Source organism: Polyodon spathula, chromosome 25 (genome assembly GCF_017654505.1).
Source record: "Polyodon spathula isolate WHYD16114869_AA chromosome 25, ASM1765450v1, whole genome shotgun sequence".
NCBI classification, from domain to species: Eukaryota; Metazoa; Chordata; class Actinopteri; order Acipenseriformes; family Polyodontidae; genus Polyodon; species Polyodon spathula.
The window spans coordinates 13583508-13608693 of NC_054558.1; positions in this window are offsets into that span (position 1 = coordinate 13583508).

The window sequence follows — 25186 nt, forward strand, 5'->3', positions numbered from 1 at the left end:
CTTTTTGTCTTAATTCACAGTACTTTACACTGTGTTGCAGGACCTGTAATCTGCAGCCTGTACAGATTTTTGATGTCTGGAGTACAGATAAATGCTGATTTTCATATATGGGATTATAATATATAATAGAATATTGTACAGAGTGCTCTTTTTATAAGTCTCCTTCTATAGCTGATAACGAGTGCTGGTCTACATACTTCATTCGCAACTCAGCAGAAAAAATAGCCGTAATAATGAATCAGTTCTGCAGCACTGTCACCCTGCACCTTAATATTGTAATGAGCTCACATCTAAACACTCCAGTTCCTGCTCTCCAGGACTGTCACCCTGCACCTCATTCCAAAAATAGAGCGCTAGACTAAGCACTGCATTCTCAGTGCCTTCCGCCCAGGAGGAACACAGCCACAGGAGAATGTTAAATAAATAACGGCAAAGAAAGTAATCTCGTCTGCGTATGTATCCCAGCATCCCTCCCTCCCTCTATGTGGCCGCCAGCAGCCACTTGAATTAGCACTGAAGGATTATGGGACGCTCTGTCATTAATCCAAGTGACAAACAGTGACCAGTGTGAGTATTTGCACCCAGAAATTGAAAAGATTAGGCCTTGACAAGGATCGCCAGGCTTACTGCATCATGAGGAGCTACTGTTAAATATTCATGCTGTGCTCTATTCGGGAGGGACTTGAGCAGGATGAATTTTGGAAGTAGGGGGGTCTGGTTCAGAAGGAGGGATGGGGTGGCTGAGTCCCCAGACCCTAAAGCTAACCCGTGGAAATGGGAATGCAAATCTGTTCTATTGGAACTAAACATCCAGCCCACAGCTTATCTAGCTTACTAAAGAGCATGTGTATAGAAATGGGCAACGCCATTGTGACATACAAACTGAAGACCTCTAACACTGTGATTTCGAATAGGCAAAATCATTTTTAAAACATGATCACTTTGAGAGCATTTTAAAAGGGGCCAGTGTCATATGCAATTTGAATGTGTCTCTTTTGGATATTCAGGTTTAATACATTTATCGCTTGCTTGTTTAAAAACCATTCTTTAAATGTAAAAAAATATATATAAATAGTTTTAAGTGTGTTGGTATTTAAGACAGTATCTGTAGTTAAAACAACGTTTAAGCATTAATGTCCAATGCAGCAGTGATACCTGCTATAAAATTTCCTTTGGCTTGAGACACCTAACCTGTTCCGCAAAACTGGTCCCATGAATTTCGTCAACCCTTTTCAAAGGTGAATTTGTGATACGTTGAAATCAGCAGTGATTTTTATTTGTAATTTGTTTCTGTTTGCTCAGTGGTTTATTTAGATTTAGATATTCTAAAATGCTATGCTTTGCGGTCAGGATAATAAACAAAAGTTTTTGAATACTGTGATTTTATATAAAGAAATACAGTAGTAAATACTTTGAGGGACTGGGAGGTGAGCAGTGGGCCAAGAGATTAGAACTGATGTACTGGGTGAGATGTAAGCATATATCAGTAATATCTGTAGCAAAGTCAAACCATAAGACTAGAGCCTTCTACAGCCCCTATATCAGAAGTGAAGTGCTACCCAAAAATGCATCTACTTCCAATGCAGAATTACTGTTATTTATATCACTCCAAATAATAGTGGCTGCCAAGACCATATTATGGGTCATATTTTTTAAGCATTTACTCCAGCCTTTAATTAACTCCTATTTTTTGAGAGGTTAAACACCTGTTCATTTTACAGAACTAAAACCAATAAGTTATATATTTCTAGTACTCTTAGTGTGTTTTGTATCTCATTTTGTAACACTAACATGTTTTTTTAAAAAAAAATAGGAGTTAATTAAAGATTGGGGGAAAAGCGTTGAAAATAAGGCCCTAAATATCATCTGTTCCAGTTCTTGCTGGAGTGTTTTGCTTGGCTTGTGTTGCTCTGTATCTCTGTGCAATCCAGTTGGGTATTTAAAAAGACATGAGACTTGTGCCATGCGTTGTTTAGTGTGAGCAGAAGGGCTAGTTTGAGAGGTGACAGTATCCTGTTTAAAACCACCCTGCAATTTCCAGGCTCCTTTGAGTAAAGACAGGTGGAATGTAATCATCTCTGGCAGGAATCATCACATGGTACTCCCAGAGTGTAACACTGGCCTTGTTGCTATTCAGTACCAAGGTCGCTTTCTTAAGCTGATATGATACTCGGTGACAGACAGTTATTGGTATGCATGAACTGGGAGTGTCCGCACAATCTGACACCTGATTGGAAACCCCGAACAGAGAAAGAGAGAGAGAGAGAGAGAGAGAGAGAGAGAGAGAGAGAGAGAGAGAGAGAGAGAGAGAGAGAATGATATTCAGTGAGGGTCAGTCAAGAGAGGGGGGAGGAAAGGGTCAGACAAGAAGAGGATAGAAGAGGAGTGAAGAAGTGAAAGGGAGAGATAGAGGGCAAGAGGGAAAGAGAAGGGGAGAGGGATATGAAGAGAATGAGAAGAGGGAGATGGTCAGAGCAAAGAGTAATAGAGGGACAAAGGTGAAATAGGAGGGGAACATTATAGACAATGAGAAGAAGGGGAAAAGAGCAGAAGAGGGAGAAAGTAGAAGAGAGCAGGGGGAGAGAGAGACAGTGGGGGTAGAGTGGCAGAGGGGAGGGGTAGGGGGTGGAGGAGAGATAGCAAGGGGATTTTTAGGATGAATATTAAGTGGGACTTTTACAATGTGAAGATGAATAAATATCTGTTTAGGAGAGTTATTCAAAACCACAACTTTCCACACTGCAACCCTGCACTAACCATGAGTTTCTCAAACCCTCTGCCTTCCACACTGCAGCCCAGTAATCTAACCACTGAGCTCCTCAAACCCATTGCCTTCCACACTGCAGCCCAGCACTTTCACCAATGAGTTCCTCAAACCCACTACCTTCTACACTGCAACCCAGCACTCTAACGAATGAGCTGTTCAAACCCACTACCTTCCACACTGCAGCCCAGCACTCTAACCAATGAGCTGTTCAAACTCACTACCTTCCACACTGCAGCCCAGCACTCTAACCAAAGAGCTCCTCAAACCCACTACCTTTCACACTGCAGCCCAGCACTCTAACCAATTTGCTCCTTAAACCCATGGCTTTCACACTGCAGTCCAGTCTGGCTGTCGTGCCTAATAGATGCAGACTCAGCCTCCTTCTATTTGCTTACTGCAGGCTGCTTGTAGCACAATATCTATTTATTTCTATTTATTTGACGGAGCTGGATCTGCTAGGCCTGACAAAGATATTTACAAACACTTCCTGCCAAGCAGGCGCTATTGGCAATGCTTTCCAGCCCACTAAAATCAATATTTTTAGAAGCATATAAACAGCTGTCCTCCCAGAAAGAGACACTCAGATTTACAGCCTGTTCACACGCGCTCTGACAGTTCGTTTTGTGGCTTTCTTCCAAGACAAACACCCGTCTGCTTTCTGTGTTGTTGTGCTTTATTCTTTTCGTCCTATGGCATTTCTTTTCAGCTGTTGTTAGTTGTAGCAGAAAGCTGATGGAATATGAAATGACAAAACAAGGCTTTCAAAACACTCATTACTGTAACATAATTTTCAAATGCCCATTATAGCAGGCAATATTTATTTTTTTGTGCATTTTAATTTTACTATTCGGTGTAATACGTCATCCAACATGAGACTTGCACTTGCGTTATACATATATACTGTAAAATATATACTGTTGTAGCAATACACATGGACAACAAGATGTAGAAAAAAGCCTTCAAATTAAGTTTTTTAAAATAATGATCTATTATGCATGGTATTGATAAAGACACATGGAAGATGCTATGTGTATTTTGCTTGTTTTTTTTAACATCAACTGGCATATTTATTTAAAAAGCACTCTATAGCTCTGTATATCTTGTACTTTACTTCCAGGTTCACTATTGTTTCGTGTGTCAGACTCACTCACATGGTTTACCTGGTTACGTGCCTTTGGCTAAACCATGGGGATTGACCTTACAATGGGAGATAGACTGTAAACTTTCCTATGCTGGTCTGTACTAAATCAACTGGACAATAGATCTATCATTTGCCAGGAGAAAGATAATTTCCCTTATAAGAACTGGAGCGTATCAAGATCGTGCTCATTCATGCAACAATGCTGTTTTTCTGTTCCCATAATAAGCCACTCGTTTCAATCAGAGCACCAGCATTGTTGCTGTGATAGGGACCACATGGGATACAGCAAAAGTACAGTAATGTGTTTCTTGCAAACACTGCAGGGGGGCTCTGTTCTAATAGTAGGTACAGAAATTGATTTTAAAGCCATTCTTTCAAGTCCTACTTAAAACAACAGTTCCAAAGACTAGAGGTGCAATGGCATTGCGATGGATGCTGAAATGAGCTCTGTCATCAATTCCAATGGGATTGACAATCGTTACAGTGCTATTAACACTTTCTGCCTCATATTGATCCAATTGTACAGATAGTAGATATCCATGCATGTTCATTAAAAATTCCATTACAATCAATTAACTGAATGGAACAGCATTTGATGAGGTACTAGTCTTGGCAGTAACTTTTGTAGAAACCAAACCCTTGGTTCACGTTCTGTGTTACCGGTAATAGCTCAGCTGAACACATTGCACTGCATACTTCATACAGGAAACATACTTCCTACATTTTGAGGTCAAACATGGACCAGGTTTAGGGATTTCATTTTGAAAATGCAGGACCAATTTATCCCAGTGGTTAAGAAGCCCAGACTGAATACAAGGTGGCCATAGTCGTTTAACAGCTCTATCAAGTAAAGTGTTAACAAAAAAAGAAAACAAGAGTATAGAGAAATGCATGCTAATTAAACCAGAGCAAGCACACAGAAGTCCCCAATCACATAATACCAATGTAATAATCATGTAATAATCATCTGATAATCATGTAATAGCCATGTAATAATCATATAATAATCCTGCAATAATAATGTAGTAATCTTGTAATAATCATGCAGTAATCACACAGTACCTATGACAAGTCAAATGATCATTTTGAGATATCTCAAATTAATTATAGATGTTTCTAAATATTTGAAGATATCTCTAAATCATTCTTTGGATATCTCTAAATATTTGAAGATCTCTTCAAATATTTAAAGATATCTGGATTACAATTAAAGATATCTCAGAATGATTTCCAAATATTTTTAAATTGAGCTTTAAATTAGATATCTAAAATGCATTTTCAGATATCTTTAATCATTTTCAGATATCTCTGAATCATTTAGCGATATCTCAAAATAAATTATTGTTCATTTAGTGCACAGGTCTCCAATCTTGGTCTTGGAGGGCTGGTCCCTCCTGGTTTTTGTTCCAACTGTACCCTACATTAACCAATTGGATGAATTAAGCTTCTAATAAGCATTTAATTGGTCCAAAAAGTAATTTAGGGTATAGATGAAACAAAAACCAGGAGGGACACTGACCCTCCAGGACCAGGATTGGAGATCCCTGATTTAGAGATATCTCAAAATAGCTTCCTGTTCATTTAGAGATATCTCAAAATAGCTTCCTGTTCATTTAGAGATATCTCAAAATAACTTCTTGTTCATTTAGATATACAGTGATCCCTCACTATAACGTGGGTCTTGGGTTTATTTAAACTATAAATATCCTGGCTAAATGGCGATAGGGAGTTCAGTTTGAAGCGACAGACAATCAAATCAAGTGTGAGAAGGAGAACGGGTCAGGAGAGGGGAAGAGAGAATGGGCTTGCCTCAGGTTTGGCTGCCGGAGTGGGGCTGAAGCGAAGCTGAAGCGTCTCATCTCCCTGAGAAAGCCACAGCTCCTCTCTTTTCTTTACAATGGAGGTTTCGCTTCTTTTAATTCAAGCCACTTGTATACTGCCATGCCTCCAAAAAGATCAAATATGATGCAAGGAATGTCATTCATTTAAAAGCTATACAAGACCTCTCACAACAATGTGTACATTTATTGTGAGGTCAACCTGTTGTGTATTGATAATGTATTAATTGAACTCTGCATCAACAAAAAGCCATGCATTCTATTATTTAACTGTGCGATAAAGAAATCCTCAACAGCCAATCAGCTTGCAGCATCCAAACGTTCCGTTTTATAAATAAAGGTTACAGCTGGAGATTCGTAGCTCCAGCTGTGCTGGTAGCTCAGGGATGTAGCTTCACAGATTATTAATCCACATAAATCTATTTCTGCTGTGGTTGTCAATTTTAAAATAAAGCAATCCATTTTTTTTCCTCTCGGTAAATTTGTGTTAATGAAAAGTAAACCAGAACCGTTCTTTAAAATGTCAATTTTAAAATAAATTTGCTCACAGAAACAGGCCCACCCATCGCATTAAAACAAAGAAAGGTAAGTCTACGATTATTCTTAATATTATGTGCTTATTTTTCAGTAAGCTATACTGTTTATTGTCTGGTCCGCAGAGATCAAAAAATAAATCATATGGTCTCCGAACAAAAAAGTTTGAGAACCATTGCTAAACTACAATCTGGTATCTCATGCTAGCAAAACATAATTTAAAGATATGTATAGATAAATTTGAGATATATCAAAATGAAATTAAGATATCTTCAAAAGGGTTTATTTACAGATCTCATATGTATTTAAAGATATCTGCAGATGATTTACAGATATCTCTAAAAATTTAAAGACATGTTAAAATGCAATTTGAGATGTCTCTAAATGATCATTTGGATTACCATAAGTACTTGAATGGCTAAAATAAAAATGGAGAGTCTATAAAATTATAGCCAATTCAAAATGTCTATGATATGCTATCTGTCTCATTAAGTTTGGTGCAAAATCACAAATGTTGACAGATGGACATGATCAACACACATAGGTTACCATTTTTGAATGAAGACACTAAAAAGGTACTTGAAAAAGAACTTGTAAAATCTTAGAATATTCATTTTTTTTTAATTATGTATGTTTAAGGGATACACAGTAACAACATTATAAGATTAGATGACATAGCCAACAATGAAAGTGGCACTGGAACAATTTTTAAAATGGAGGTGAGGAAAGCCATTGAACAAAACTTCACCCCCAGTACCCATAGTTCCAGCGCTCCTGAACAAGGATGCAGAAAAGGCCAATCTTGTCCTATAACTCCTAGCCTTCTTTAAAGAAGTTACTGCGAAGATGAAAATAAACAGCCTTAAAATGCCTTTGACAGACACTAGAGGCAGAGAGTACCTGTAGGGGTGTAGCTTCTAGTGGGGCTTCAGTGCTGTGAATCTACATTCATCTACAAAATTGAACTGTTCATATCAGCACATGATGTTTGAAAATACAGATAACCAGTGAAACACAGTTAAAATCCAGCCCGTACAAACAAGCTCTTTTTTGCAGTGGTTAAGATGCTCACTTGCAGTGTGCGTGGTCACTGGTCCACACCCAGATGGCAAGAAGCACTGTCTTTGTTTTCTAACACAAATAGTCTGATAAAAGAATAAAAGCAGCACACCCATTGATGAGAGACCAGACTGACACACCATTATGTGAAATAGTAGAGAGGATTTTATAAGAGTCAGGCAATTACTTCCAAAACTGTGCACTGTTTAAAAGACAGCTTTAATTAGTTATAACTGATCTCTCGAAGTGGGTTTTATAAAAGTCTCAAAACATAACACTGGCACAAAATTGAATGTGGTGTCATTCTTGGCAGTCACCATTGGAAGTAATTTGGGGGTAAATCAAAGAGTAATTGTCCAACACTGGCATTCTGCATTGGTAGTAAATTGATAATATTTGTGATACCACTGCACATATAGAAAAGATTGTTCAAATTGTTTCCATACATTTAGAGAGGGTATGATTATCTCTTCTATACCAAGACACTTAATCAAAGTGCCCAAGTGGGAGAAAAAAAACTCTGGCCATTCTAATCCTAAAAAAGTGTGAGACAGCTTGCTGATTAAAATCTTGATTTATAAAGATGAAACTGTTAACTAGTGAGGGGTACCATAGTATTTAATTGCAACAAATAAGAAAATAACATAAGTCCTTTGTGAAAAATTGTGTCAATAACATAGAAAACAATTAAAACAGTACTGAACTTTTTTGATTTAAGATTTAAAAATATATAGAATTGAATAATTGCATTAAAAGAACATGCAAGGATTGAAAGATGCAGTTGTTTACCTGAATATATTTGAAAGTTACTGCATTAAGTGGCAATACATGACAATTCACATTTTTTACAATAAAGAACCCCAGTCAGCTTAAAACAAATGCTTTAATCCAAAAGACGAGTGATTTGCTGCACCGTTCAAACATAAATAACTGAAAATAGAGAAATCCATTCTTAGCTCTTGCAAATACATCTGTAAAACTTTTCTTGTAAATAGCTAGAAGATTATTTAATTTACACTCATTAATTAGTAGGTGGTGTGACATCTAAACTATCTGGATCATTAGAAATTAATTGTATATGCGTGGTATGAGGAGCTTGGCAGAGAGCACTAATTAAAGTGGGTGTAGCTAACATAATACTTCACAATATAGGTCTCATATGTTTCAAAAGAACTATAATATTATATACTGTGATATACAGTATACAATTATGCATACTGAACATTCTATATAATTTTTAATGCTTCTGTATGCATTTGTATAGAAAGACTGAAGGGATAATATGACACTGCTTTAATCTTAGGAACAATGGCGTACAATATAGGCTATAACACAGTCGACACTTTGAAACACTGATTGCTCAAATATCAAAATGGTTATGGTTTAAGCATGAAGCCACAAAAGTAAGGAAATTCCCTACCAAAAGTGACCATTAAATTAACTTCAGTGGTGCAGCTTGACGCCACACAAGGCAGGAGATGCCATATCACCTATGTCGGCTGTATCCAGGCTAGGTTTCTAGCAAAGATACTGAGATGTGAGGGGCAGGATAGCATTCAACGATAAGGGGAGCAGTAAAAAAATGTTTTCAAACCTTATCAACAATACCTTTAACAAGGAAGGCCCTCGGAACTGAGCTGCAGGCAGTTGTGGCCAGTGTTCAGAGAATTTAAGCCTAGGATTCTGAAAAGCCTGTTTCCAAAACAACCAATCAAAACAAAATAACATTTGTGTTCTTCTATGTGATTGGCATAATATTCCCTCAATATTACATTTTTTTTTTCTCCAGGTCCACTAAACAAAGTTGAAACAATAATTAATAACTAATCACTATAATGCACATTTCTCATTTGATAATGTGTGTGCAGAGGCACAGAGGAGAGTATTATATATTATTAACAACAAAAAATATTTTACTTGATGGTAAGAGCTGACAATTCCAAAAAAGATGGGAAATTGTAAGGTAAAGTTACCACTGCACCCTTACTTGACCCATGCTTTGACAAGGCTTTCCAGCACACGCTGCTGAATTGGTACAGTAGGGGGGTTCACTTCAGACATCATGTGCAGTCACCACTGGTCAGGTCGGGTCAGGTCTAAAACCAGAGCAACCATGTTTGTGTTCATGTGGTCGTGGAATTATATGTTAATTGGAAAAGCTAATTCTCGTGGAATCAGCGACTCCATTTTGAGTGTCTCTTTCCTTCTTCTACGGTCTGATTCGCTTGTGTCGCAGATGCTTTTTACTGGCTGTCCGTCCTATGAGTGTGACTGCCTGTGCAGTATTGGTGTGTGCATGTGTTGTCCCTCTGTGGTGTTTACCTTTCTGGAGTGGTGAACTGGGCAGCGGACCTCCTCTCAAAATACTTGCCCAAAAGTATTGGTTGGTATTCATCTTCGAATTGAAAGGGAACGTTAGGTTACTGCATCCCTGATTCTTTGAAAGAGAAGACGACCACCAAAGCTTGTGGAGTCGCATCACTCGCATTCACGGGTTTGATGCAAAAGAGAAAGAAGAACTACACTTAATCCCTCGGCAGGCGGGACCAAGGACGTCATTCCACGTAGGAGTCTATCGGCAGCTCTCACATAAAATACTCAGCGAATACCTACCTAGGGCAGGCATATCCCAAAAATACTGGTTGGTGGTCGTCTTCGAATTGAAAGGGAAATTCCTTTAATATATACAGAGAGGATTACAATCTAAATGGAGGGATTTACTTTCCATCATGTTTTAAAATCAGCCCTCCAGTAAAAAAAGAATGGATATTAAAAAACAAACAAACTACGTTTTATTTGTCAGTAAGAGCTGACAATTGGAGAAAGATGGAAATTTGTTAGGTAAGGCCGCCACTGCACCCTAACCTGATCCATGTTATGATAAGACTTTCCAGGACACTGTGACAAAAAAATTCTCTGTCACATGGAGCACGTGGAATGTCATCCTGATCCATTATGAAACGATCAAAAAAAACATAGCCCTCAAAATGGAGTTTAAACATGGCTCTGCTGTCAGCCATCCAAAAAAGTGGATGGCTGACAACACTCATTTCAGGGGACACATGTGCTAATCCTCGTCTATCCCGAGTTAGTTCAGGGGTTGCAGTGGTGAGAAAAATCGGTAACCCCCCCCTTAATTATTTTTTTTTCTTTTCTTTTGATAGAACCCAAGAGCCAAACTAAACATTTATATCAAGGAGGCAGGGTGGTACAGTGGTTAAAGTCCAGGGTTTGTAACCAAAAAGTCACCATTCAAATCCCACCTCTGCCGCTCACTGTGTGACCCTGAGCAAGTCATTTATTCTCCATGCTCCTTGTGCTCCATCCTGCGGATAAGCTGTTAAATCAATGTCCTATTGTAAGTGACTCTGCATATAATTCACAGTTCACAGACTACCTCTGTAAAGAGCTTTGTGATGGTGGTCTAAGATGAAAGGTGCTATATTATTATTATTATTATTATTATTATTATCATCAAGGGGTTATATATGTGCTGATTTGGTGCAATGTGAGTCTGGAGAGCAAAACAATTGTGAGAGTTTGGCTCTGGGGCAGCTCTAGAGATGCAATATGAATGGCTCTGTCGGTGGTGTGATATTAATGTGGTAAAGAGGAAAGGCAAGCGGCTCCCATTCTCCCTCATCTTCCCAGCATTCATTGTTGTATTGCAGAGAAGAATGAAACACTGTGTTCAATGCTTTGACAGTGCTCTGTGCAATGGGGTCAAGGTGAACCTGTATTCAGCCGAGGTGCATTGCTTTGACAGTGCTCTGTGCATTGGGTTCAAGGTGAACGTGTATTCAGCCTGTGTTATGTTGTGTTGTGTTTGCGCTGTGGAAGGCGGAGGGGAGGCAGTGTTAGCCAGAGCAGTCTTGACCTTGCTATCCTGAGTATAAAGCAAAGCCTGCAGGGAACGCAGGCCGCTCGTGTTAATTGTCTGTTTTATGTTGATAATGTTCTGCCTTATCTGGATATCTGTGTTGAAGAAGGGAACAATACTGAAAAGGAATACATTATCTGCCTCAAATGCAGGGCGATGAATGTTTTGCATATCTGTAAAAAGAAGGAATATTTTTATGATTGAATGGGACTGCGCAATGTTAACAAAAACCTTTGACAATCCCTTCTTTATTGAGTATCTCACACTCTTTGTTTGAATCGCCTTCATGTCTTTTAGTTTCAGAAGAATTTCAGGAAAGGTGACGGCCACTGGAAATATTAATACACTGGAGCTTTTATCTCAAGCTATTTCACAAAAACAATTGAAGGAGATTTATCTGATTTTGCATGTTAGGAATATATATATACTCAGGTAGACGCCAATAGTATAGTTTTAGTTTTAATCCTTTACACCAGTTATTAATGAACAATACCGTATTCTTTCGAATTTAAGACGCCCTTGAATTTTAGACACAGACCAAATTTACCACCCCTAATTTGAAGAAAAAAGAAAACATCAAATAAATATGCATTTACAAAGACACAACCTCAATTACACTGTTGTATCGTACAAAACTGACCCGAAACAGTGTTTTTGTAGATTAACCACAGAGCTTGTTTATTGTGCTGTGTACTATATGACTTAAGATGGCGTCTCTGTGGTACACACACCCCTCACTCACTTACAGCACCACGCATCCCGGCAACAGGAAGCATGACACAACACTCCACTACAGAGATACTGGTGTTCATATTTCACAATAGGAAAGCATCAAGTATGATTGAAGCCTGTTTCATTTACTATGAGTATCCTTAGTTTAGAAATCTCTGTTCTGGCCACATGTATTCAGCTGCTGGTCAGAAGCACAGAACAAACTGAAAAGGACCTAATTAGACTACAAAGCCCCTGCAACCTGTTGCACAATTACAGGTTTCATGATGTTTCAATAAACTCTAAAGGGTGAGTGCTTTACTTAGTTATTTTGTGAGACCCTGGAAAATAAATTTTGGAAAGAAGCAAGCCTATTTATACATAAATTCTATCTATCTATCTATCTATCTATCTATCTATCTATCTATCTATCTATCTATCTATCTATCTATCTATCTATCTATCTATCTATCGCTCCCAGAGATGAAAGTTTATGTATGTGTGTGTGTGTTTGGGGAGGGGGAGTATTTAGAAGGCAACAGCACTATATCCCTGATCAGGCAAACATCTCTCCATGTCTTGGGGTTAATTGTCCTGTTTTTGATATGCAAAAACAAGAAAAGTGAGCTGATTTCTTCAGAAAGAGAGTACTGGGAATAAAGAGGTGACTTTTTTTCAATGGCCTGCTTTGAAGAAAAAGACAGAGCACAAGAAAGAGAGAGTGAAAGAGAAAGAGTGAGAGAAAGAGAGAAAGAGAGAACGAGAAAGAAAGCGACTGAGCAAAGACAAAGCTAACGAGAAGAGCGAATTAAAAGGTAGAAGAAAGAACCACAAGCAGAGTCCCTCCTTCGTACCCTACTTACAGCTCTTTTAATATTAACACCCCCCACTCCCATGTCTTGTTCTCTGCTCTGTCCTAGAGTTCTTTGAATACCCCCAAATTCCTGGGCACTGGTAAACATTTAATGAGCTTTTTCAATTGGGCTGCCAATTGAAACGGATATGAAAGCGTCAATAGGATAGGTCATAGCCCTCAGCATAAACACAGGGTCAGGAGTGGTTGGGGATTATAGCTTTTCAGGCCCCCCTGCCCGTCTCCCTCTGTGTTCTTGCATGCTCCCTCCCCTCCTCTCCCTGCCTCGTAGGGTTTTTGTTCCTTCGAAAAGCAGGGAGAAAGAAAAGAGATAGAGAGTACACGTAGGGTTTAGCACTCACTACAAGCCTAAGAAGATCAGGTCTTATTCACACCTCTTGTTCCCTGGTTTAGCTCAGACGCCTTGCCCTTCTTGTTGGTGTGAAAGCATGTTAAGTTGCCTTTGTCTAAACGAAAGAGGGTCCCCTTTTTTCTTTCATAAAAAGGCCTTTTACAATGTAGGAACAAGATTTAAGAAGGAGGTGTGTAGGGGGAGACTTTGGGCAACATTCAAACCCGATTGTCTTTGATCTTTACTTTTGTATCACAATGGTGGACATTAATAGTGAATTCACACTTGTCTAAATCAAACTTTACAAATACCATTCAATATGCGAAGTCCACGTCTCAGTCTATGAAACTCAGTTAAACTAATACTGGTTTCCTCTCCAGTCTGTTGGATGTTACACAAGGGTATAAGATGATGAAAGATGAATCAGTTCACATTGGAAAGGAACACAGGAAGCCCCCCCCCCCCCATTATTAACAGGATCAATTTATTTTTTAGGAACCCCAATTGGCTCAAAAGTAATTTCCCCTTAAAGGGGTGTAGACAATTTGCACATCCCTTTTGGGGCATGTGATCAGTTAAAAGCCATTGGCATTATAAATCATGGTTAAGGATTTGTTAGAATTCCAGTACACCTGATTTTGCCTGTACAGTTCTAAAGTTAAAAAGCAGCTTTTTAAAGTGTAATAGTTTGTGAGGACAATATTTATTTTTGTGATTCATAAATATGTTGTGTTTCGGGGGTTTATTATTAATACCGACATTTGCAGACCTCTATCACTCACTACAAGCCTAAGACTGCATGAAACGACATCTTTGAACAATATTATGAACTTGAAAATTTCTTCCAAAGGAAGCCTCATATCACTTTTACTACCACTGCTACTGTACAAAAACATTGCATTACCATTGTAGTGACCCTATTGTATTAGCAATGGACAGACACAGTGAGCAAGGCCAGTGGAGGACCCAACAGAACCGTTAGATCAGTCATGGTATATTTTACAACACATTCATTAAAACAATGTGACAGACAAAAATATATTGGAATATCCTGGAGAGTTTCAAATATTAATCAAAGTAATAGACATATTTAAAAGTGTGATTATAACTAAGGTTTTACATGGTTTTCGTTGCTCTTATTGTCATATCAGCAAGTTGGTCATTTTCTGGTCACTTTATTTTATTTATTGTATTAACCATTAACAACTAGCTTACTAACATGGTAACACATGTTAATGCCTTTATATTAGTACTAATAAAAAGTCAACTAAAACTGATCAGCAAACAGATTTATATATATATCTATATATGATATATATAATATATATATATATGATATCTATATATATATATATATATATATATATATATATATATATCATATCATAAGAAACCCTTTATAGAAACCCTTTATACAAAACGTTTAACCTTGATTATGGTATATTTTGCCAAAAAAATAAAAATAAAAAACATGTAGGAGAGACAGTGACAACATTATATAAATGAAACAGAGTAACCTATCAAAAAGAAATACAAAGCAAATGAACCAATAGTTCAACACTTTACAAAAAATGAACTACTATTTGTAGTCTTAGAAGAAATACAATTTGATAATGCACAATACAGAAGAATAAAGGAAAATCAATGGATGAATATACTGTACACAGTCCTTAACAGGACCTCCTTTAAAATGTTCCTAAAGGTTTTGTAATGAGAAAATGGGCCCATAGATGTAGTTTGGTGTCCAAACAACTTTTAAGTGAAGAGATCAATTCTCACTTCTCCTCATCTTCAAGATTATTCTTCCCTCAAACATCAATACGTGTATCCTTGTATATGTGAAAAAGTGAAAGCTTTTCAGCTTTAAGATCATTATGCAAAGAGGCCTACAAGTCTGGTAAATGCTTAAAACCAGCAACTGAATTTTTTAATTTGTTTGCAAACAAAGTTCCCATGAAAGCAATGCTTTTGTGAGCCCTCCCTGCATTTTGTCCAGCGATGAAAACACTGGGTCTGGAGGCAGAGGGGGGATTTGTACTCATGCTGTCCTGGGGGACGATGTACAGATTAGGGGTCGATTGAAGCGATGGATAAAGAGAGAATAGACCCAGCCCCGGGCTTGTTGTTGAGAAGAGTTGTTGAGATTTGCAACACAAGAGCACGACAGGGAAAGAGGGGGCTTAGTGCAGCAGGGGCTCTTTGTGACGTGATTAGGGGAGAGAGCAGGAGAGCAGGCTGAGGACTGGGGCTTCTTCAAGGCCAAGAGAGGAACAGCTCTCACAAACACAGCCAAGCACTCCCCCAGACACTGATTAACTGAATACACTGGTAGACACGCTCACACACAAACACACACACGCACACACACACACACACACACACACACACACACACACACACACACACACTGCCAGACACGCACACACACACATGCACACACACACACACACACACACACACACACACACACACACACACACACACACACACACACACACACACACACACACACACACAGACATGCACACACACAAACACACACACACTGCCACACACATGTACACACACACACACACACACACACACACACACAGACACACACACACACACACACAGCTATATTTAAAAGCTACATTGTCTTCATGTCACCTGTCTGATATTAGGGTTATGTTGACTGATTGATGATGTTGTTTTCAGTTTTCAGTAGTTGGAAAGAGGCACAAAGTGCACACTGATTATATTATCAAAGTCTTTACTGCAGTAATAAAATAAATAAATACAAGGATAATAAACCTTTAAGTTTAGAAGGTTGTTATTTCCATTATACTGTTTATCAATACTATACAATGATACCCAATGACTGCAGTTCTTCTACAAGGAGAATGTCTGAATAACAGCGGAAAGGGCTGGGTTGTGAGTAAAATAAAATACTCATGCAGTATTCTGTTTACATGAGTGGTACAATGTATAGAAAAGAAAGTATGTTCAACCCTAAATTCAACAGTATTTTTAGAACTTGTTCTTAGATCAATCCCTGTGTCTGCTTTGCAGTGTACCATAATTGAAAACAGTGCATTTGCCCAGATTTTAATCAACCTAAGGTAGAACAAAAATTAAAAAAATACAATATTCACTCAACAGCATTGAATATCTGATAGAACTTTCAGCACCAGGCGAATTGACATATCTTATTTTATAAGATATACAACATAGAACCTTATCATAAATCACAAACATGATAATTGTACTCACAAAATACATTTAAAGAAAATAAAGGGAATTATACACAAAATGACATCAGCACAAAAGTACTGAAGTTGTGATTGATTGATTGTTCATGAATCCCTGAAGAATGATCCTTGCAATGTTATAAAGAACTTTATAAACCTACTGTTATACAATAAAAATTTCTTCAAACAATTCAAAACTGCACATTGTGAATGAAAATGATTTAAAATGAAAATCATTAACTATAACCCCTTTAAGTGCCAATCAAATAAACCAAGTATTCAGTTGGGTTGAGCTGGTAGGTGAAGCACACAGTCATTGTTTCTACCCATCTTTCCTCACTCATCTCCAAAGCTGGTCTGCCCTCCCCCTTTCAATACCCCTTATTCCTTCTGTACAGGAGAAGCAACCTCAACAGTCAAAGTCAATGTCAACCAGCATCTCATAACTAATGGAGCACCTGTCTTCCACTGCAGTGGAGTCTTACAATCATTCTTCTCTGCCTAGTATTTATTTGGCCCAACAGAATATTGATAGCATGTTCATAGTGGGGGCCAGTTCTCTGCTGGGACCAACAGAGGTTTCCTTCCACATAGAAGTGTGTGTGTGGCGTGGGAGGGGTTGGTCCTCTTTTGGGGGCAAGTGAAGCTCACTTCCCAACCGTGGAAGTCCAGCCTCGTCCTCTGCGAGGAAGGTTTTCCGCGAGCCAGAGGGTACCCCCCCAGCCAAAACCTTCTTTACTGTTTTCTCATTTTCTCTTTCCTTTTCATTCATGCCAGTCTCCCTCTCTGGAGAATAAAGTGTGTTCCCAGCCTCAGAGCCCAGCTATGCGGCCTCGACTGTTCGGAGGTGTCTCTGAGAGCCGATGGAAACCCCTGGCCCCTTTTGCATGCCTATTTATTTTTCTCTTCCCCCTTGAGGGTAGTGATGCTCACCCCTCAGCCTTGGAAGTTCGGCCTCGCCCACCTTCCTTAGCAAAGGTGACCCTCAGCAAGCCAGGGAGACCTCTGGACTTCTCTTAATCTTTTTGATTCTCCTGCTATCCTACATTTCATTTCCTGTTGGGGGAAACAAAGCTCACTTCCCAGCCTTGGTGGCCAGTCGATGACCAATTTTTTTTTTTCAGAGCAGCCCTAAAGTTTAATGAAGGCATGTTCCACATCTATATTATTTATTGGGGTTTTTTTGTGGAAAATTTGTGTTTTCTGTCTCACTCACTCCCTCACCACTTGCTGTTCCCTTTTGCAAAAGGGTCAACAGTCTTTGGGTTTCAAATAAACCTCCCCTCACCTGATTAGTTATAGACCGTTGCCCCCATCCGTATCTTAATCAAAATCGCTCAAAACTAACATGCAAATGAGGACACATCCTGAAAGTTATACTGACCACTGGCACTAGACCAGATGGTAAAGAACAGGGCAAAGCATGTCACCAAAATCGCATCACAGGGCAAAGGCAGTTTGGTCACGTTTGCGCCCATATTTTTTAAAATCTAAATAAAGGGCAAACGTGTTTTGCCCTTGCTTTAGAGATTTGACCCATCGTCAATCTGTCCCTCTGTGTAAGCAACACAACAAAGAAAAAAATCCATAGAATAAATGTGGATTTTTTATGCAGTGTTTCAGGGGGACAGGTTAATTGGTCACTCTAGTCTACCAGGGGGTGCAATTAACTTGAGTTCCAACTTTAAAAAGTCACCAGGATGTGATGAAACAGAAAACAAGAAGAAATACAGTATATTTTCATACCCATACCAAGTTGCACCTTATCATCGACACATTTTGTGCGAAGATACCAGTCTCCTGAGGGTAGCATTGGTTGTGGTGCTCCCACAGTCAGGGAGACAAAAATCAACTTTTTTTCATCATCACACCTCAGAGGAGCCAACAGGCCAGGCTGTTGTGAGAAAGAGGTAAAGTAATAAACACAAAATAAAGCAGGTAGGGCCCCTATTTGTACATCATTGGTTTCTGGCTGATTCTGAATACAAAAACCTGCCTGTTCTGACTGCATCCATCTGTAACAATACCAGTTGGAGTGTAATGTATAAATGAATGTAGCCCTCAAATGGCAAGCCAGTTCTTGACTGATTAAAAAAAAATTGCAATGATTAAGTTGAGAATTTCCATTCCCTAGCTTCCCTGGCCCCTGTCAGCCCTTTTCAGAGAATTGCACGTGCTCACCTATTCCTATGCATGAGGCCCATTATTGTATCGCTGACCTGTGAACTCTGCGGAGGTGACAGCAGGCTTGTTCACTGTGAGGAGGAGGCTTGTTGAAAAGATCTGTCAGACATCTTCATTATTCCCCTGCTCCCACTCCAAACAAAGAGATCCCCAGTCTATTCATCCCAGCCCATTGTCTGACAGCGGTCAATAAAAAAGAAAGGTGAAAGAAAAGCCTCCATGTTCCTTAAAGCTGCCAACAGACTGGAGGCCACATGACTTGCAAGGGACCTCCTGTCCCATCGCTTTGTTTTAGATACCACAAGTCAGGGTCACAACCTGAAGGCTGCCTCTTTGATTAATGCTGTTTTGCCCATTTACTCTGCACTGCTGGAGTTTCTGCTACTGCAATTGGGGTACACAAAAAAAGTATGACAGTAATGTACAGCCTTAACTCTTTTACTGCAGTTCACTGTCATTATTCACAATTTAACAATTTTAGAAATTCATTAGATCTTTTCAGTGTTATTAATTAATAGGAACGTGTTTCTTCAAAAACTATATTTAAACTCTCATTTTGCTGAATTTACAATTAATAAAAGAACGTTTGCACTGTACATGTAATGACAAACACCTTGACTAGAAGTCTTTCTTAATCATCCAGTTTATTTTAGCATTTTTTTAATTTCTGGATTTGAATGTTCAATCTCACCACTACAATCCTCCTACCACTCACCAGGACTGAAGATATTGATGCTTTACACCCGCAGAACTGAAACAACAGATGGAACCACGCTGATGAAGACCAAGCCAGTATATACTCGATCTGGACTCATCAAACAGGCATCCAGGAGGGGTCACTGAAATACAAGAACTAAGCCAGGATCTGAATCACACTGGCATAACTTGGGTGTCATGGTTCTACTAGGTGAGCCACTATGCAGTTCTGTCTTAAAATATTGTTTTGTGAAGCAGGTAGAAAAAAGACAGCTGAGGTAAGTTTGCTGCGTTGAGGACTTCCAAGTGCTAGGTCCTTGTTTTGGTCCAGTGGGGTCTCATTTTGATCTGGGGAATAATAATATTGTCTTATGTTCGATCCAGTTATACAGGTGTAAAATGCTGTGTAAAACACATTTTTGAAATAAGGTTTCTTATAACTTTCTGCACTTATTTCTACTGTTTGTAGACTGTAATGGACCTCTAGAATTGTACGGACCAAGGCTGTGTGTTCTGATATAACCCAAACACAATCACTTGTGTGTCTCTTCTTCTATGCTTTGTTCTTTGTTGGTTTGATATTTTAAATTTCGCAATTTGATTATATCACTTTACTCAAAGACTGAAGAAGCTGTCTCTTCTTCTGTGTTTTGTTCTTTGCTTGTTTGATATTTCACATTTCAAAATTTTATCTAAGTAATTTTCTCAAAGACTGAAATAACGTTTCATGTCATTCTTTGATAAGTTATAAATGCTCAAATCACAAAATGGTTATCTTTTTATTTTATTTTTTGGTGATTGACCGAATCCTGATTGAGTGTAACATATATATCAAATAATAAAAAAAAGCAAATGTAAAAACCTACACCATCCGCCAACAATAGGATAAAACATTAACATTGAATAATGATCTGCCATTCAATTGAACTGCCTTCAACATTGGCTGCATTCAGTTGCAGTATTTTAGGCTGAGATGTTTTTACTTTACATTGTACAGGTTTGATTTTTAAGAAAGAGAACCAAATGTGCGTATCTATCGCGGTGAAAATGCAGCTTATGAAACAAAACAGTTCACAACAGCTCAGTTTAGAAGAAGATTGTATGAAAATTCATCGTGTATGCCATTCACTGTGTATGTCTTTTGGATTTTTATATTAATTGCATAGCCAGTTCCATTGCTGGGTGATATAACAATAGATCCGAAGTCACGTAACTGCTGTCAGTCTCAAATATCCATTCTGAAAGAAAGCCATGTTATAGTATCATGTATGTTTATGTTAAAACATGAGATGTGGTGCTACACTAGAGTAAAGAGATCCCTGTTTGTAAGCCATGCTTTTATTTTAGTGTTGCGCTAGCTTAATGATTTTACCTGGAGAGTGAACTTGTTCCCCCTCCTTTAGCTTCTTAACTGTCATGAGCCAACCAGCTGATTCCCCTGTTGACTGATAGCAAGTAACGGGACTCAGAAGACGCTGCTGGGCTAAAACCTTCATGGGCACAGCTGGGAGTTGAGGGTTTCGTGCAGTAATCCTTTCCTGGAACTGACCCTCTCCCCCTTGGTGTAAACATACACTGGAGCTCAGTGCAGCTCACGTCTGTGGGTCTATGGCATTGCAATCTCCTTGAGCTGTGGCGGAGATGCTTTTTGAGCTTCACACAAGCTCCCTGGGAACCCCCACCCTAGCCAATCATGACCTTCTGATCAGCTCAGTGCTGGGAAAGCCTACTTGCTCAATTGATTGCCTAGCAATGCTTCTCCTGATATGCGTCCCAGCTGCTTTCACAAAGGCACACATCCACACAAGAACTAGTGACAGTGACTACTAGTCAGATAATTGAGGTAAAAATAGTCGAATGGGTCAACAAATTGCTATATTAATTCATCATTTATTTGATAGTGTGGTGCTCTATTTGTGAACGTACTGCTTCACTCCATTTTAAAATTGCTTGGAATGCTTTCAAACTATTTATTCATGTTCTAAAATATCATTTATATGTTAATGGTTTGTGACTGCCACTGCACTTCCCGCTATCTGAAACCGCACGCTTCACAATTATTTCACAATTACTTCACAATTATGTGACATGCAATTGTCGACAGCCAGTTTTTTATGTTGTCAGTCATTTTCCTATTCGACTCTACAGTGCTACAGACAGTATAGAACTACTTTAGTCTTTACAAATTCATATTGTATTAGAACAAAGCCCTCTGTCTGCTATTGCTTTTCTCCTGTTTATGTGTTATATCAACAATGGAAACAATTAACCTAGGCTTACAATTTAAACCCGTTAGGACTATTTCTCCTCATCGCGCTACAGCGGACCCTGCTGGTCAGGTGCTTGGGGAGCTCAAGTAGACACCTGCAGGGCTGGTCTTGGTCCTCCAGAGGCCGGTATCTTTCTAAAATCCTCTCTGGAGTTTCTGGGTGTAAAGAAACGATTGGTTTGTGGGGTAGGACACCCACTGACCTGAGCTGTTGGGAAATTGTTTATGAGGGAATGCAATTCATACAAAATACAGTATACATTAACCATAATGTATGTGTCAGAAAAATACATATTTGGTACGATTTAGATGACCCTTTGTCACCCATGAGTTATGGCAGTCCTAGAATCTTGTTCGCTTCCATGGTTATTATTTTTATTTTTTAATTATTTTTTTTTTACAATGGCAGCACAAAATAGCCAAGCCTAGTGTGACTTTCCAGTGCTGAAACTGCCCGTATAAAAGAAATGCATCAGAAACAACAAAGCAGCAGGTGGTATTTAGTGGCATTGTGATATCATTAGGTAAGCAAATGAGGTATTACAATCATGGTCAGTTATATTAAAGTGACTCATTCACAGTATTGGGAAACAATTCTTGGGTTCTCAGTATCCATGTAACATGTAATTATGATATACAGAAGAACACATGTACAGACGCAGACACCTCCATAGTTCCTCAGAATCTGATGCTAAATAATGTTAATACCAATTTCCATCACAATTCAATATTTTTTACAGTTAAATGCAGAACCTAATGCTCCCACACACTTTTGCTAAATAAAGTTAATTCTGTTTTTTCACAATTGGATAAGAGGTTTTTCAGGAATATGTAAAAACGTACAGAGTAACTTGTGTACATATTGACGGATGTGACATGCACACGTATTTACATGTGCCTGCCTCCACTATATCCTTATCATTGCAGATGTCATCCCTTGTGGAGGATTAAAATAGTTATATAGTATTACTCCTATGCTCCTAAATGTTTTCCTGTAGTATTTTTACAAGGGTTGATGCAAGGCAGTTCTTTCCCTTGTGTTATTTGCACTGGTGATTAAGGTCTGTATGGGAAACCACCAGAACAAAAAGATCATTGAACCAAAGCAATGGCAAGTCTTGCAAATATATATTCCTATGTCCCTGATACAGAGTTCAAAGCTGGCCTTCTGTCTTTAGGCATGAGTGGTTCAATACTGTGCAGCTGTCCATGGTCCTACACTAAATCAACACCCATGCCCCACTTTGCAATGAATGCAATGGTGTTCTGAAGTTCATTTGTTCTGTATTAAATTTAGCTGCAAATGATTGGAAGCACTGAGCTGAATCCCATTGCATGCCACTGTCCATGTTAAACAATTTAGTACCACACACTACTTTATTTTCTCCTTAAAGGTCTAAATTTAATTGATTTATTTTACACCAAATGGGATTTTTAATTAACTCGTAAAGTGACTGTTCCCTGTGCTGTGTCCCTTCCTGAATGTAATTGTTGTCATTCTGTCCTGTCAAGCGTTCCCTCCCTGTGCTTTAGTGTTGGGATTCCAGATGAAAACACGGATCGACTGATCAACAGCGAGCAGGTCTGAAGAAACGATGGCTTCAAATCTCCAGAAGAAATCTCCTGTTAAATAAAACCACTTATTTTTAGTCATTGATGATGCTGGAATTCATTTCTGCTTGGCTAGGTCTTTCTCGTTGTTTTGAAATAGTGAAATTAAATTTGCTTATATTGGTAAGCACAGAAGGGATTATACTGTAGCTCTGCTATAATCTCAAGCCATGGGGATAGAGTGGAGGCAGATTCAAGTCACTCTATACATGTGTGCATATATCTGACAAACTGCTTAACCAATTATGATGGACCATGATAGTAACATTATCTGGCACACGTTGATGAGAACATTAAATTCTGTGGGTGTCTGTCTGTTTGTATTTTTGTCCATCTGTGTCTCACACTTACATGTTAGCATGTATCTGGAAAGCATATTACCTTGTGATAAAACTTGATATTAACATTATTTAACATAAGGTAGATTTAGGGTATATATGAATCTCTGCCTGCAGGTCACATTTTTACATCTTGAGAACACAAGAAGTTATTCCACAGACTGTAAGTCACTCCTTTTAATGTACTGACACATTTGTTTGTGACATCTATATGTTAAATACCTAAATCCCGTATCTTACTTCATACTGTTCTGTAAATACTATCGATATACATCATGATCATTGCCTTTTTTGTTACATGTTCATTTTGAATTTACTGCCATGGTGCAGGATGTATGTTTCTGTCCCTATTTTACAGCAGAAACATGTTTACTGCTCCCCAGTATCTCACTACACATGGAAGACAGCTGTAGAAACCCTTATCTAACCTTATAACCCCATTCACACTACTGTGCTGGCCCAGGTACTGTGCATATGTGGGTCTGCAGCCCAGTTCACATTTGTGGTTTAACACTAGAACCTCCATGGCAGTCATTTTGAAGGTTTGAGGTTTTCAAATTTTAATTGCTCTACATGGCTGAAAGTTATGTGATTGTCCATTTATGACTTTTCCTAAATACATATATTCAAGACCCTCATGGCATTTGAAAGGCAGAATCAGGAAAATAAGGAAGTTATTTTTTGGCAACGAATTATCGAAAACACTTTCAGCCCAGAAGACTGTTGTCAGAATTTTCCGATGCGCCTGGAAACATTTGAGTTTCTGTGCCACCATCTCCATTCCAAGCTTCATAAGCGTGACTCTCAGTTTAGGTCTGCCCTGAATGTGAAGTCGAAAGTAGCCATGACTCTGTGGTGGCTGTCAAAGAACTGCAAGTTCGGGACCATTGGCCATTTACTTGGCATAGCCAAGGGTATTGCCGGTGCCATTACAAGGGAACTTGTGAGGCGATTATAGACATTTTACTAGTAATCTATACCTGATTTCCATCCGGACAGTGTCTCCGTGAAGTTGTGGATAGCTTTGAACAAAATCATTGGTTTCCACAATGTGCAGGGGCAGTCAGGGTACACATATACCGATAATTGCAGTGGAAAACTTTCATGCCGACTATTACAACCGGAAGGGTTTTTATTCAATTGTTATGCAAGCAGTATGTACCCAGCAGAACCCGTAAGTAAAAGTTATTTTTAAATCTAATTTTAGTTGATAGAATGAAGTGTACTACAAATGCTATATTGCCAAAAATATTAACTACAAATAGTCTCTCAAAGTATGTTTAAAATGGCAAATAGGCTATTTAAGCTGTAATGCATTAATAACTTGTAGAATTTATTACTGTGATGTTTTTTATTGGTTTTGTCTTTCTTATAGTTTTACCAATATACACTTTGGAAGGCCAGACAGAAAGCATGATGCTAGAATTCTTGTCAATTCTCCCCTATACCAACAAGGAGACGATGGTCAGCTGTTTCCAAATGTTGGCTAATATATATTATGTTGAATTTGTAAATAAAAATGCCTCTATTTATACTTTTTATAGTTGAGAAAGTTCTGCCCATCACTAAAACATTCTAAAACAGTCACATTTTTAAAAATAGTTTCCACACTGCCACTCTGGTAATGTGCCAGTGTGAACACACCCTAACTTAACACTTCATACTTGTGCTGTTACTGAGCTAACTCGAACTTGTAGTGGTTGCACAGTGATGTAATGTAAAG